The 15569-nt window shown below is 43.1% G+C and overlaps 1 pseudogene; it reads left to right on the top strand.

The window, feature by feature from the left end:
- Positions 1–5940: 5940 nt before the first annotated feature.
- On the top strand, positions 5941–13670 carry LOC129450653 (galectin-1-like; annotated as a pseudogene).
- Positions 13671–15569: the final 1899 nt, after the last annotated feature.

Genomic DNA, 15569 nt, shown 5'->3' with positions numbered 1-15569 from the left:
ATAATTCTTTAGGTGAGTGTATTACGTTTAATCCTCATAACTGTCCAGTAGATTTAAGCAGTTCTGAATAATGTTTTCATTTTGGGCACAAAGAAGTAAAAAAGAGCAACGAGCAATGAACATGTTACTCTGCTTCTCTTTGAAATGAGACATTGCGAGAGTTTTATGCCTCTGTTCAGTCTACCGCTGGAAGTGTTGCAAGTTTGATGTGTCTCAGAGCAGGTAAAAACCGTCACACAACATCATATAAGTGATAAAGACTTCAAGTCAAGCAATGCCCTCAGAGTTACAAGCTGTAAAAGAGACGCTTTGTCTTTGTTACCAAAAAAAGGGGACCTTGGTCTTTTAAAGAACTGGAGACCAGTCGCAATTTTGTGTACCGACTACAAAATCTTAGCAAAATGTGTTTCAAATAGATTGAAGTTGTATTTAGAGCATATAGTAAACAAATATCAATCTTACTGTATTCCTAACACAACCATAATAGATACCATCTTTCTTGTTCGCGACATTATTGATATTGCAAAAAGGGATGGTGACAACATTGAAATACTTGCAATTGATCAGGAGAAGGCATTTGATCGAGTTAGTCACTTTTATTTGTTTCATTCCCTAAAAGCTTTTGGTTTTGGTCATTCTTTTATTTCATGGATTAAACTGTTGTATTTTAATGTTACTATAAAGTTAGTCAACCAGTGGCAGGTTTTCAACAAGGTTGTCCCTTGTCAGGGATGTTATATTGTTTAGCCATCGAACCCCTGCTTCATCAACTGGGGAGAAATTTAAGTTTTCTGCCTATGCTGACAATGTGCTTATTAAAAGCAAAAGAGATTTACTTGTTTTAGAAGAAGTTTTAAAGAAGTATGAAACACCTCCTTAGCAAAGGTAAACTGGGAAAAAAGTGAAGGTTTTATTTTGGGAAATTGGTCTGAAGAAGAGCCACCAGTTTTACCAGGAGGTGTGAAATTGGGTAAAGAAGGCTTGCAAGTATTCGGTATTTATTTAGGAACCGATAATTATATTCAAAAGAATTGGGAAGGAATGTATGACAAGATGTGTGACCGTTTGTCACAGTGGACATGGATCCTGCCTCAGTTATCTTTTAGAGGGAGAGTTTTGGTAACAAATAACTTGGCTGCTTCAGCACTTTGGCACAAATTAAATGTGTTGAATCCTCCTGATGAGGTAGTTCAGTCATTACAAAAGAAAAAAAAAAATATCTTTTTGTCCGGTCATCATCTTAATAGATATAAAAAGCAGAATTAAGGCCTTCAGGCTACAGACTGCACAGAAGTTACTATATTCTGAAAAAATCTGCTGGACTGATACAGCTTACTACGTAGTATGAATTGGTTTAAATATGATTTCAATTTATTTTTAATCTGTTTGAAAGATATGGAATGACTTTTCTCCAGTTTATAAATCACTCCTGAAAGTGTGGAATTCTGTCTGTCAAGTAAGGAGAGATCCAAACCTTGAAGGTTGGATACAAAATGAACCGCTTTTTAACAATCCCTTAATACAGGCAAATGTGTTGAAAATAAGGAGTTTGCAGACATTAATGGTGAGAGCAGAATGCACGTGTCTGTCTGATCTAAAGAATGGAAATGAGTGGAAAAGTCCCCAAGAACTGTGCAGTTTCACAGGTATTAAGTCTGTGAGATTTATGGATAAAGTAGTGAACGAAATTATTTCAGTTCTTCCTTCTGTCTACAGACAAAATATACAAGTGAATTGTTGTAATGAACAAGGGGATGAAATAGGAGAAAATTTTCCAAAACTTCAGATTTCAATGATAATAGATGAACAGCCAGAGAAAGAATCACTTCTTGTTTTTTGTATACCTGAATTGAGCTCGTTTGAAGATGTTTCAAAGAAAGCTTTGTATTTATCATGTGTCAAAGTCTCTCATCAATCTGAGCTGAAGGGATGTAAGGAATCAAAGTGGTTGGAGGTGATTGGCCAGGGCTCTTCTCCCAGGAGATGTTGGCGGTCTCTATATAAATCACCTATAGAAAAAAGTACAGCTGATCTTCAGTGGAGGATTGTGCATTCGGCAATTGCAACAAATAGATATTTGACACGTGTTGACCCTACTGTGAGGAGGGAATTTATATTTTGTGGTTATGAAGAAACTCTATTTGTTCTATTTGAACCTGAACTTATTTTAAAGGCTTTTGTATCTGCCAGGATTAAAGCAGAATTTGCTTTTTTAAAATTAACAAAAAATGTGGTTGCCTTTAATGAGTTGGGGACAGGCAGAAGTGTTGTGTGTGGTTGATCAAGAGGCACTTTTGTTTTTAAATTTGTAAAATGTTTTTTGTATGCTTGGTTTGTTTTTGATTTTGTTTAGTTTTATATTTTGATGTTAATGTACATATGAAAAAAGGAGTTTTATAATTTTTTGTGAATAAAGAGTTGTTCAAGTCAAGTCAAAATAACGTATTTCTGAAAAGAAACATTTCCTGGCTAACTAAAAACAAACCTTTGAAAATAACATCATGGGAACCAAACATTAGGGAAACGTTTTGGGAACCAAAAATTGTTGGCTGGGTAATTGATTTAATGTCAGATTACTGCTGTAAATAATGAACATTGCTTTAGAAGACATTTTTTATTGTGATTTAGTACTCTGTTGTTTAATTTCAAGATATTTCATTAATTCGCAAGTTCCCTCTTAAGTCACTCCTCCTAGGCATTCCCCAGGGTCATAAATCCTGTAGGCTTAACGCAATGCGCACTTTTCAGTAACAGTGCTTTAATTCTGTTTACAAACTAAAAACCATAAATTGGACTTTGTATATATTTAGAATGATGGATATAGCATGCACTGCATGTTGCTTGCTTATTTTGTTCAAAAGAATGATCAGTGGCAGTCTACATGTCATAATAACAAGAACTAAGCTTATAACAGACTCCTGGCTAGTCACTAAACGGACCTCTGGAACAAACACCTTGTGGAAAATAAAAATGTTTCAGCTTTCTAAAGAGGAAGGTAGACAGCGGGCATGGATCTCTAGTTAAATTATATAGATTAAATTTACAGAGTAACATTACTGAAACATCCATACTGTATATGATAAGCTCTACTCCTAAACTCTGTGTTGTTTGCAGCGCCCTCTGTTGGTCATAATAATCACTACATGACTGCTCTGATGACAAGCAGGTTGTGCAGCGCCGGGTATGGCTTAATAAGCCAATGCAGGAGCTGCAGCTCCTGGCGCACTTGCTTCAAGTGTGGACCGTGGTGGGTACTATGGGGGGAGCAGTGGTAGGCTGGGTTCTCTGCTGGTTGTGGCTCTTCCTTTCCTCGCGCTGGATCCCTCTCTTCTCCTCAGCCTGATTGACGCCAGTAATGACATTTACACTCCAGCTAGAGTGGTCAGAAGTTGCTTTTTCAAGATCTGCTAGGTTGATGTTGCACGACTTCAGATCCCTCTTGCAGACATCCTTGTAGCGCAGGGCGGGGCGACCGGTTGGCTGTGTTCCGGTGGTGAGCTCGCCATAGAGGATGTCCTTTGGGTGCGTGTATAGGGTCCAAGCTTCACTGCCATACATAAGGGTGCTAAGCATGCATGCTTGGTACACTTTCATGTTTGTGATGAGGGTCACCATGTGATTGTCCAACACACGCTTCGCTAGGCGGCCATGGCGGTTGCTGCTTTGCCTATCCTCGCGTTAATCTTGGCATCCAGGGATAGGTTGCTGGAGATTGTAGAGCCGAGGTATGTGAACTTGTCCCTCTTGACCCTCTTGACCCTCTTGATGTTGTTGCGGGCTTCTTTGTAGGTGGCCAGTGTTTTCTCGCAGGGCTTCCTCTTGTACTTGATAAGCGCAGCACCCTTGATGGCTAAAGCAGGCTCCGTCTTTTCTATCCCAACCTTGAACCAGTCCTCATTCTTCCTGGCTCTCTTTCCGAAGGTGTCTGAGGCGGCCTGTATATGGCATCACGGAAAAAGTCCCAACGTGCTATTGCGCTGTCTGTGGGGCAGTCTTCCAGAGTCTGGTCAATAACCTCGGCGAAGTGTTCACGCAGCTCAGGCTTTGAGGTTCCGGCTATGTCAATGTACCTGTACAGGTTTTTCTTCACTGGGATCTATCTAATCCTTCTCTCCAGCTCCTCACAGAATGCATCTTTGGCCTCGGCTGTGGAGCAGAGTGTGGGGGCGTAGATGCTAAAGATATGTGTAGGTTCTGAGGACACAGCGAGGCGAAGTGAGTGGATATGCTCAGTTCCCTGTGAAGGAGGTTCGACTGATAACAGGAGGAAGTTGCGAACTGCGAATCAAACCCCGTAGAGTCGGCGCTCGTCTGACTCCAGACCATGCCAGAAGAACATGTAGTCCTTCTCCTTAAGACTGCCATTGGAAGTGAGGCGTGTCTCCTGGAGGGCGACGATGTCGATGTCCCGCTTGGCTAGCTCACGGTCGATGATGACGGTTTTCCCGGCGTCATCTACTTGCTGGAGGTCGTCAGAGAAGCCAGGACACATTGTTCTGACGTTCCAGGTTGCCAGCTGCAGCGCTGGCGGTTTCTTTTTCTTTCTGTGTTTGCCTGGTGCTCAATTTTACAACAAGTCTGTCGGTTTTGTCTAAGCTTCACGGACCCGATGAAGCAAGCAAGTTGTGGTGAGGTAGTACCTTATTGCCCGGGGGCTGCCTGGGTTGAGACTCCTCCCACTATCGAGAGCAACCCCTAGCGCCTGGCTCTACGCCAAACGAGCCTAGGCTTATCACTCGTGTCTGCTGCTCCCCGTGTTGAGTCTAGAGTGCCCAGTGCCAGGATCTTAATAGTGTAGTCTTAATATTGTGTAATACTTTGAAAGTCATGAACATTTAATTTCGTAAATGAGTAAGCTGTCCAACCACACTTTACGTAAAAATACACACATATTCTCATGAGATCACGTTGGGTAATACAAATGGTAATTAATCTGCTCAAATGAAGCCATGGTTAATTTTCCTCATGATGATAACTGTAATTATGGCTTATAATGGATATAAAATGAGAGTTGTGTCTTACTATGCTAAATGTATTAATTTGACTATGACAGAACTGTAAATATGATATGCACATTTTCCAAAATATGAAATTGTGTTCTTAAAAGCATGTTATAGTACAATAACAATTGAGTGTTGATTTGTACTAAATAAATCTACATTTGTCTTCAAATGTATTTGAAAACCTCATGTGGCCCTTGAGTTAAAAATATTTGCCTACTCCTGGTCCAATGGGTGGCACTACCTGGGCACAGGCACCCTAAAATGTCATTGTTGCCCCCACAGTTCCCCATTAAGACAATTAGGCTGGAGTGCTGTCAATCTGTATATGCCATTAGATCAGAGGGCTATCACTTAATGCCCTGATCATTATTTACATGTAAAGTTTGCATTTTCAGTGCTTAACACAACCATTAGATCCAAGCGTTCAAAGGTCAATAAAAATGGTTCAGTAAAAAGCACAAAATTATCACATTTTTAAAGGCAAAGAATAAATGTTGTTGAACTTAAAGCACTTAAGGTGAGTGTAACGTGATTACATCATTTTTACACAATTTGTGTTTTTTTTAATGTAATACATCATGTAAAATTGTATGATCTTATTTCGGGGGTGCCAATAGGGATTTAGCCTAGAAACGGCCCTGCGGTGTCACCTCTCAACACTTTTCCCACACACACACAAACTCAATATAAATGCAAAATATAATGTAAATGTAAAAAACATTTAATGTAAATGTCATATCTTAAGGGCACCGTATGTCTAAATTAAATATTTACCTTTTTAAACTCTGAACCGCTCCAGGTGATGTTAATAATGTGAGCCAAGATCTTAATTCCTGTCGAAATATTCACATTTATATCAGTCAGCTTTTAATAAAAACAATGTAAAATAGTGTTTCCCTCTAACTATTGGATGAAGGTTTTGGTGTCCACCTTCTGGATTTTATTATAAAAGGTGTCAGACACTGAATCTCACACATAACTGTAATCCACCCCAACAACCAGAGAAAGATGGTGAGTTATTTGATATTATTATATCATATCATCACTGTGCTTTGAGTCTGTGATCTGGAGTTTTTACTCATGTACATTATTGATCAGTTATTCACAATAAAGCGCAGCGATGATATCTCATCACCAGTATTCTGTTGACATGTTGTTGTATCTGATCAATGTTATTTCTCATGTCTGACAGGTGTTCACCGTAGATGATTTGGGCTTTCAGGCCGGAAGAGAGATGTGCATCATTGGCAGGGTCAAACCTGACGTTGAAAGGTTTTTCTAAAACTTTGTCCACATAGACAGCATTTATAAGCATCATAGACACAATTTTGGCTAAACCTTAAGGTAGCACTGCATGTATCCTTCATACAGAAGATAAATGCATTGACATAAGACATGCTCAGCGCAACAATACAACCAAAAAAGACATTCAGCCTCAATACCAAACACCAAAAAAAAAAGGATTTATAAATTGTCAATTTTGACAAACTGATGTGACCAAATGTAACGACACAATAAAGTGGAGGAAGCAAGCGCAGGCGATCAACACAGATTTATTGTAAATGATGGTAAAGACAGATAAACAATAGAACATGTGACAGAGTCCAGGATGTTGGCGATGGTGATTGAAGGTCTACGGTGGCTGAAGAGTGATGAAGCGTGAAGTCAGTGAAGAGTGTGATGATGGCCAATGGACGAAACCAGGAACGGACCCAACACTCACACGGAGACGACAAACACGAACAATGATCACTGCACACGAAGACGGGAGACGATAATCCAAAAGTTACTGCTGGAACATGAAATGTGGATCTGACAACTGGAAGAGAACTGAGTGAGTAAATGTAGCTGATGGGTAATGAGGACCAGCTGGAGCAAGGCAATCATACACAGGTGACAACACTTAATCAAACGAGCACATGGCAGAGGTGAGTGAACAAACAAACACACACATGACACGGAGGAAACAGAGGATTTCCTACCGTGACAGTACCCCCTCCCCTAGGAACGCCCCTTGGCGTTCCCAGCCTGCTTTACCTGAAGATTGTAATCATCAATAAGGCGGTGATCCAGTATGTCCCGAGCAGGAACCCACCTTCTCTCCTCCGGACCTTCTCTCCTCTAACCTTCCCAATCCACCAAGTACTGAAAACCGCGTCCCCTCCGTCTAGAGTCCAGAATACGATTAACCGAATATGTGGTTTCCCCATTAACGATACGAGGCGGTGGGGGAACCGGGGCAGGCGGATTAAGACGGGAAAAAATCACCGGTTTAATTTTGGATACATGAAAGACGGGATGCACCCTCCTGTACGCCGGTGGAAGGCTAAGACGCACTGTTACCGGATTAATGATTTTGGTAACAGAAAACGGGCCAATAAATTTGGGAGCCAAATTATTCGAAACGGAACGCATCGGAATGTTCTGAGTTGAAAGCCACACTCTTTGACCGACGACGTATCGGGGAGGCTTCGACCGGTGGCGATCGGCCTTAGCCTTGGTGCGCGACCTTGCCTGGAGCAGAGCTCTACGAGCTCTGGTCCAGGTGCGGTGACACCTCTGGACTAGTGCGTTTGCAGAGGGGACCGACACCTCGGATTCAATACTGACAAAATTAGGTGGTTGGTACCCTAAACTACACTTAAATGGAGACATGCCCGTAGATGACACTGGCAGAGAATTGTGTGCGTACTCCACAATTGAGAGTTGTTGACACCAGGACGAAGGATTGTTGGAAGCCAAACATCGCAAAGCCCTTTCGACATCCTGATTGGCTCGCTCGGTTTGACCATTGCTCTGGGGATGGAACCCGGACGAAAGACTAACAGTCGCCCCTAACAATTTACAAAATTCTCGCCAAAATTTGGACACAAATTGGGGACCCCTGTCAGAAACCACGTCTGTCGGAAGGCCATGTATACGGAAGACGTGGTCAATGACAGTTACCGCTGTTTCCTTGGCTGATGGCAATTTGGGCAAGGGAATGAAATGAGCCGCCTTCGAGAACCGGTCCACTACGGTTAAAATCACCGTATTACCCTTAGAGGGTGGGAGGGCGGTAATGAAATCTGGCGAGATGTGGGACCAGGGTCTCGAAGGGACAGACAGCGGTAAGAGTAACCCATCTGGAGGTCGATTGGAAGTCTTACCAACAGCACAAACCGAGCAAGCCAAGACGAAATCGTGGACATCACGAGCCATACCAGGCCACCAAAATCGTTGCTTGACTAGAAATTTAGTTCTACTAACCCCTGGGTGACAAGCAACACTGGAACAATGACCCCACTGGAGAACGTCTGACCGTAACCCCTCCGGCACAAATAAACGGTTCGGTGGGCAACGAGCCGGGGGCGTTACCCCTTCTAAGGCAGTCAAAACCTTCGATTCGACCTCCCATCTGAGCGCGGAGATAATGATGGTCTCCGGTAAAATGGGCTCGGGAGTAGCAGTACGATCGGAACGCTCAAAAAGACGGGATAAAGCATCGGGTTTGATGTTTTTGGAACCCGGCCGGTAAGATAATGTAAAATCGAAACGACCGAAAAACAATGCCCACCGAGCCTGCCTGGAGTTAAGTCTTTTAGCAGTTCTAATGTATTCGAGATTCTTATGGTCCGTCCATACAATGAAAGGTACACCCGACCCTTCAAGCCAGTGACGCCATTCCTCCAGTGCCAATTTGACGGCCAACAACTCCCGATTGCCAATGTCATAGTTAACCTCCGCAGGGGATAAACGATGAGAATAATACGCGCAAGGATGAACCTTTCCGTCTGAGGATGCGCGCTGGGATAACACTGCTCCTACCCCCACCTCTGACGCGTCGACCTCCACTATGAATTGACGCGAGCGATCAGGGGTGACAAGAATTGGAGCTGAAACAAAGCAGCTTTTCAGTTTGGCAAACGCAGCCTCAGCTGCGTCTGACCACCTGAACGTCAAACTAGGGGAGGTCAAAGCGGTCAGAGGTGCGGCTAGCTGGCTGAAATTGCGAATGAAACGCCGATAAAAATTGGCGAACCCCAGAAATCTCTGCAGGGCCTTGCGAGACTCTGGGGATGGCCAATCTACCACAGCCTTAACCTTCTCAGGATCCATGCGAACACCCTCAGTCGAAATGATGTGTCCTAGAAAAGAAACAGACTGTGCATGAAAAACGCATTTCTCCGCCTTGACAAACAATCCATTCTCTAGCAACCGCAGAAGCACTCGTCGTACGTGTTGCACGTGTTCCTGGAGAGACGAAGAAAAAATCAATATGTCATCCAGGTAAACATATATGAACTGATCGACCATGTCTCGCAACACGTCATTAACGAGTGCTTGGAAGACTGCCGGCGAGTTAGATAGCCCGAAAGGCATGACGCAGTACTCAAAATGGCCACGAGGGGTGTTAAACGCAGTCTTCCATTCGTCCCCCTCCCGGATGCGGACCAAATGATAAGCGTTACGTAAGTCCAATTTAGTGAAAACGGCCGCTCCCTGCAACCTCTCAAAAGCTGAAGACATGAGCGGCAAAGGATAAGTATTCTTTACCGTTATGTTGTTCAGCCCTCGGTAATCAATACAAGGTCGCAAGGATCCGTCCTTCTTTCCCACAAAAAAGAACCCCGCCCCCGCTGGAGAAGAGGACGGGCGAATGAACCCCGTTGCTAGAGAACTGGATATATATTTCTCCATGGCCGCCGTCTCTGGAATAGACAAGGAATATAACTTGCCCTTAGGCGGAGAGGTACCTGGCAATAACTCTATCGCACAGTCATAGGGACGATGAGGAGGAAGAGAATCAGCTCGCGACTTACTGAACACCTCCTTCAGGTCGTGGTACTCCGCGGGCACGTTAGTCAAATCCACTGCTTCCCCCTGAAACACAGACTCAGAAACATTAACACCAGCAGACAAAAGACAAGACAAATGACACTCCTCGCTCCAGCTAACCACAGATCCGAGACGCCAATCAATCCTTGGGTTGTGTTGATGGAGCCAAGTGTGACAGAGAACAATGGGAGTCTGAGGTGAGTCTGTGATGAGGAATGAAATGTTCTCCGTATGATTACCAGATGTGATGAGTGAAACAGGAATGGTGGTCTGAGTGATGACTGGAAGCTTGTGTCCATCAAGTGCAAAAGGTGCAATGGGGTGTTTGAGGGAGGTGAGAGGAATCTTGATCTTGCGTGCGAAGTTGAAATCCATGAAACTACCCTCGGCCCCAGAATCCACCAAAGCGTGCTGATCCAGTGTATGTGTGGACCACCGTAGTCTCACCGGAAGGAGTGTTGATGTTGATGAGGTCTTCCTGGCAGAGATCCCACCCGATAGTAGCCTCAGATTTACTATCGGGCTTGATCTTTTACTGGGCAGCGCTGGATGTGATGTTCTGGGCTGCCACAGTATAAACACAGTCCAAGAGATCTCCGCCTGATCCTCTCCTCCCGGGAGAGCCGAGCTCGCCCCACCTGCATGGGTTCCAGATCTCCAGGTGGGCTGACCGCAACCTCTGGCCGTCGATGCTGAACCTCTGGACTGGTGGTGCGAGTGGTCTTCCCCCTCCGTCTGGCTGCTTGATCTAGCCGGTTGTCAATCCGGATAGTGAGATCGATTAAACCGTTAAGTGAAGAGGGAAGTTCCACGGCTCGAATCTCCTGTTGGATGCGGTCAGCCAACCCATGCAGGAAATGATCCCACTGCGCCTCTTCGTTCCACTTACACTCCGCCACCAGGGTGCGGAACTCTATGGAATAATCAGATACGGACCTATCCTCCTGCCGTAGGTCCACTAGAAGCCTGGCCGCCTCCCTCCCGGCGACGGAGCGATCGAAGACCCGTCTCATCTCCTCCGAAAGGGTGTGGAACGAAGCACAGCAGCGATCTTGGTTCTCCCACACCGCCGTCCCCCAGAGGGCAGCCCTCCCCGTGAGTAGGGAGAGAACGAACGCCACCTTCATCTCCTCGGTGGTGAATGTACAGGGCTGCAAGGCGAAGTGCAGAGAACAATGAGAAAGAAATGATCGACAAAACTTTGGCTCACCCGCATACTTCTCAGGAATGGGGAGGCGTGGCTCGAACTGGGGAGAACCCCCAGTGGTGATCGGCGGTGTGGGTGGCGTGGGGGGCGCAGTGGGCGGCGATGGATGATGTTGTTGAGCCTGGAGGGCGAGCTCGGAAACCTTCGTCACCATCGCTTGGAAAGCTCGACCCATCTCATCTATTACTTTCTCTTGACGATCCATACGACCCACTGTGTGTTGTAAAAATTCCTCCAGATGAGATGGGGAGCGATCGCCTGGTGCTTCCATGATGGTCAGATCCAACTGTAACGACACAATAAAGTGGAGGAAGCAAGCGCAGGCGATCAACACAGATTTATTGTAAATGATGGTAAAGACAGATAAACAATAGAACATGTGACAGAGTCCAGGATGTTGGCGATGGTGATCAAAGGTCTACGGTGGCTAAAGAGTGATGAAGCGTGAAGTCGGTGAAGAGTGTGATGATGGCCAATGGACGAAACCAGGAACGGACCCAACACTCACACGGAGACGACAAACACGAACAATGATCACTGCACATGAAGACGGGAGACGATAATCCAAAAGGTACTGCTGGAACATGAAATGTGGATCTGACAACAGGAAGAGAACTGAGTGAGTATATGTAGCTGATGGGTAATGAGGACCAGCTGGAGCAAGGCAATCATACACAGGTGACAACACTTAATCAAACGAGCACATGGCAGAGGTGAGTGAACAAACAAACACACACACACATGACACGGAAGAAACAGAGGATTTCCTACCGTGACACCAAACTGATATGTTTGATTTATCTTGAACATGTTTTAATCTCAAATTGTATTTCTTTCTTTTCTTAGATTCACTATTGACTTTGGAGTTGACTCTGACAACATTGCTTTTCATTTCAACCCTCGATTCAACTATGGTGCTGACGTGAAAGTCATCGTGTGTAACTCTAAGAAGGGCGGCTGGAGTGAGGAGCAACGTTTCACGTTTTTTCCCTTTGAACAAGGCAAATAGTTCAAGGTAACAGATACAGTGTCTGTACGTTCACACCGCTGCTGACGAGAGCTTCAAAAACCGCTCTGGCTGCCCTGCCAACAATGCTATAGAAAAAACTAGCTGTGATGATTGAATGCATTCTCTGGAATCCTCTCATAATGATGTTTTTATTAACAAAGTTCGGGAGGAACACGTTCAAATAATCAACCTAATCACCTCAACTACGACCAGCTGTTGACAATCAGTAATCAGGTATCCACCTGATTGGCATCAACAGAAACCTATATAGACTGGAAACCAACTCACCCTCATTCCTCGATAGTTTCAGCATCCCTCCACCTCCCCTTCTCCGCACGATTGCCTAAGTCACCTTACTAACCAGAACAGGAGGGATTGTTCTGGGTTCGGGCCTAAGGCTGAGCCCGGAACCCTCTCCCCGCCAGGAAGCGCTCCGGGCTCAGTCCATTAACGAGCTCGGAGCCCTCTCCTCGGACAGCACGCCAAATACGCATATTAATAACTCTGTTCTGAATTATTTGTAACTGTGAACTCGTGAACAGCAAGCTGCAGAGAACTTCTATTGGTTCCCCCCTTTTGATTGGTTGGCACTGAACCTCGTCGTAGCTCATTAACATAAAGTTTAGCTGATTTCATCTCTCCTCAACGATCATATCATCTAAAGCCGTCTTTCCATTTGGACACAATTGTCAGAGTTCGCCCCCTATTGTCAGTCGTAATGAAGTTTCAGTTTAATGGTAATATGGGAGAGAAGCTCATTACAGCACATGAGGCTTCATACTAATATTCACCCATAGTGGAATAAATAAATGAATGCAAGTGAATGGAACAATAGACAAGTATGCATGCATGACAAAGACTGCCAATATTAGCTCCCCGAAGCTCGTCGCCGGCTCTCATAAAAAATATATGACTTCCTTTGATGCTCTCACCGGTGGAAGTGTGAACACACAGTATGAGTCTCACTCATCAGAGATCTTATGAAGATAAACATTTCAGTCACTTTCAATCCATGTTTGTTAGCATTTCAATTAATAAAACAACTAAATAGTTTTCTCTGATTGCATTCACTTTTTTCTTCGCACAAATCAATCTTTCTCAACAGGTGAGCTTCACCTTCAACCATGAAAACTTTTATGCCAAACTTACTGATGGGAACATGATAACCTTCCCAAACCGCTTTGGAAACGAAACATTCAATCACCTGGAAGTAGATGGGGCCACGGTCACCAGCATGGTGGTCACCTGAGCAGTGAATAAAGTCATAAGCCCTATTCAGACGATCATTGTTTCTTGTGGGGTGTAAGATAGTTTTAACATTTATGGGGGAGACAGTGAATTTCTTGCCGTACATTTTTCTCCAACCACGTTGATCATGTGATTAACTACACCAGAAGTGCATGTTTTGAATTATAAATTCCAACACATCCACCGTGAATTCATCTTCATCCTAATGCATGAGTTTTATCGCTGAGGAACTAAATGCTAATTTATTTTTACAGACTTCCTTACAAACAATTACTGTCTGAAGAGGGCTTATATGTGAGAAGTATGTGAATCATTCAGTCGGATCTCAGTTCTACTGCTGTCAAATCTTCAATGTTCACTGAATAAAATCACTGCAAATAAATCCATCTGAATGAAAGTTTTGTTCTTCTTCTTTGCTGTGTCTGAAAGTCAACAACAAGATGTTTGTGAGGTATTTCTTTTGACCTTTTAACATTTTATATAGAAACTAACAGAATAGGGATGCACCAAAAGGAAAATTCTTGGCTGAAGCCAAATAAAATGAAAAACTCAGTCAAAAGGCGAAAACCGAACTTTTTTTGTTTTGTTAATTATTTTGCCAATTTTCTCAAAGTTACATGTCCAGAATGTCCTTTTTACTATATTTGTTTCACTTTAATTAACAATGGACATTTTTTTTACATTCCAGCAGTCCTTTAATGCCTCCTGGTCACTTCTTTGATCAGATAGATATCTGACTTGTTAAAACTGTTCCAGTTACATTCAACCACAAATGAGTTTTGGCTAAACGGATATGAATCCAGTCTTCTATTCCAGCATAAAATGCAAATAACTTATTCATTAATATTAGTCTGCCTTAAGAATCTTGCAACAACACTTATATATCACCGTACTGTATGTTGAGCAGCGGACGAACGTTTGTTTGCACGGTCAAGCACAAGCACTGGGAGAGAGATGGCGGCACGGTTGACAGGAGATGACAGAGGACAAAGTGCTCAACAAAGCAATTTAACAAAAAGCTTATTGTTAATAAATGTTTTATTTCTGGTTTAATATAAGCGTGTTTGTTATTATAGGACTTTACTGGTTCTAGGAAGTTTTTATTACATACTCTTTGTCATTCTATGACATGAGATGAAGAGCTAAAGTCTCTCGTTCTCATGCTTGTGCATTTGGCACCTAAATACTCACCGTGTCTTTCTCATGCGCTGCATGGTGTTCAGGATGTCTTGATTTTTAATGATAAATGAAACTTCTCTGACACTTTAAAATGCTTTCACTAACATGTTCGCTTCATCTCTCCCTCTGCGCTGGTTTCTATTTGATTGCGTCATCAAATACCTTATTGATTGGCAAAATCTATTCGGCCTTTTCACTTGTTTGGAACGAACATTTGGCGAATCCCTATAACAGGGTCATTGTCAAAATTTCATATTCCAGTGCGAGCTATATGTGCAAATAGATGGCCAATAATTAATTACAGTTAACTGACCAATATAATCTTCAGGAAATACTGTACATAGTGTGTAAATACATAGTGACTGTAGAAGCATATAAGAGTCCTATAAAATCCTCCAAGAAACAAACATTGATTCATTCTGAACAGAACCAAAACCAACAACAACAAGAACAAACATGAGCTACAGGATCTCCCAACGTGATCTCATGAGAATATGTGTATTTTTAAGTAAAGTGTGGTTGTACCTCACGTAGATTTACTTATGTTTCACGTAACACACTTAAACTTATAATATCAACGTGTTGACAGAAATAAAACAGGACTAATTATTGAGCTATTAACAGCTTTACAGATTTGTACGTATTCATATTCATGAATATTAAAATCGCAGGCACTGATGTTTCTTACTCATAATAATGACATGTTTTTAGTCATATTCTCTGACAATATATTGCTTTATGGCAGTGATATTAAACGCTCATTGGCTCTTGCGTGTTACTTCTCAGATTTGCGACATTTTCGTCTTTCAGTCAATGTAGTTTTGAAATTTAAAATGCACGCCTTGACAGAGAGAAGCTGGATTACTGTTCTGGTGGCTTAATAACTTGAATATTTCTCTGTACTTCATAAACTCCAGAGAGGACCACGACTGCAGCACATCATCGTTTTAACTACTGTGAGGAACTGAAGACATGGAACAAGAGAACCCATGCGCAGACGATATTGGGGAGTGAACACAGAACATTTATTATAAATAAACATGAAAACAAAAGCCCGCGAGGGGGCAACACAACATTAAACATGAATTACTAACACTGACTAGAT

Source organism: Misgurnus anguillicaudatus, chromosome 8 (genome assembly GCF_027580225.2).
Source record: "Misgurnus anguillicaudatus chromosome 8, ASM2758022v2, whole genome shotgun sequence".
Classification (NCBI taxonomy): Eukaryota; Metazoa; Chordata; class Actinopteri; order Cypriniformes; family Cobitidae; genus Misgurnus; species Misgurnus anguillicaudatus.
This window is presented reverse-complemented; position numbering and strand designations above follow the sequence as displayed.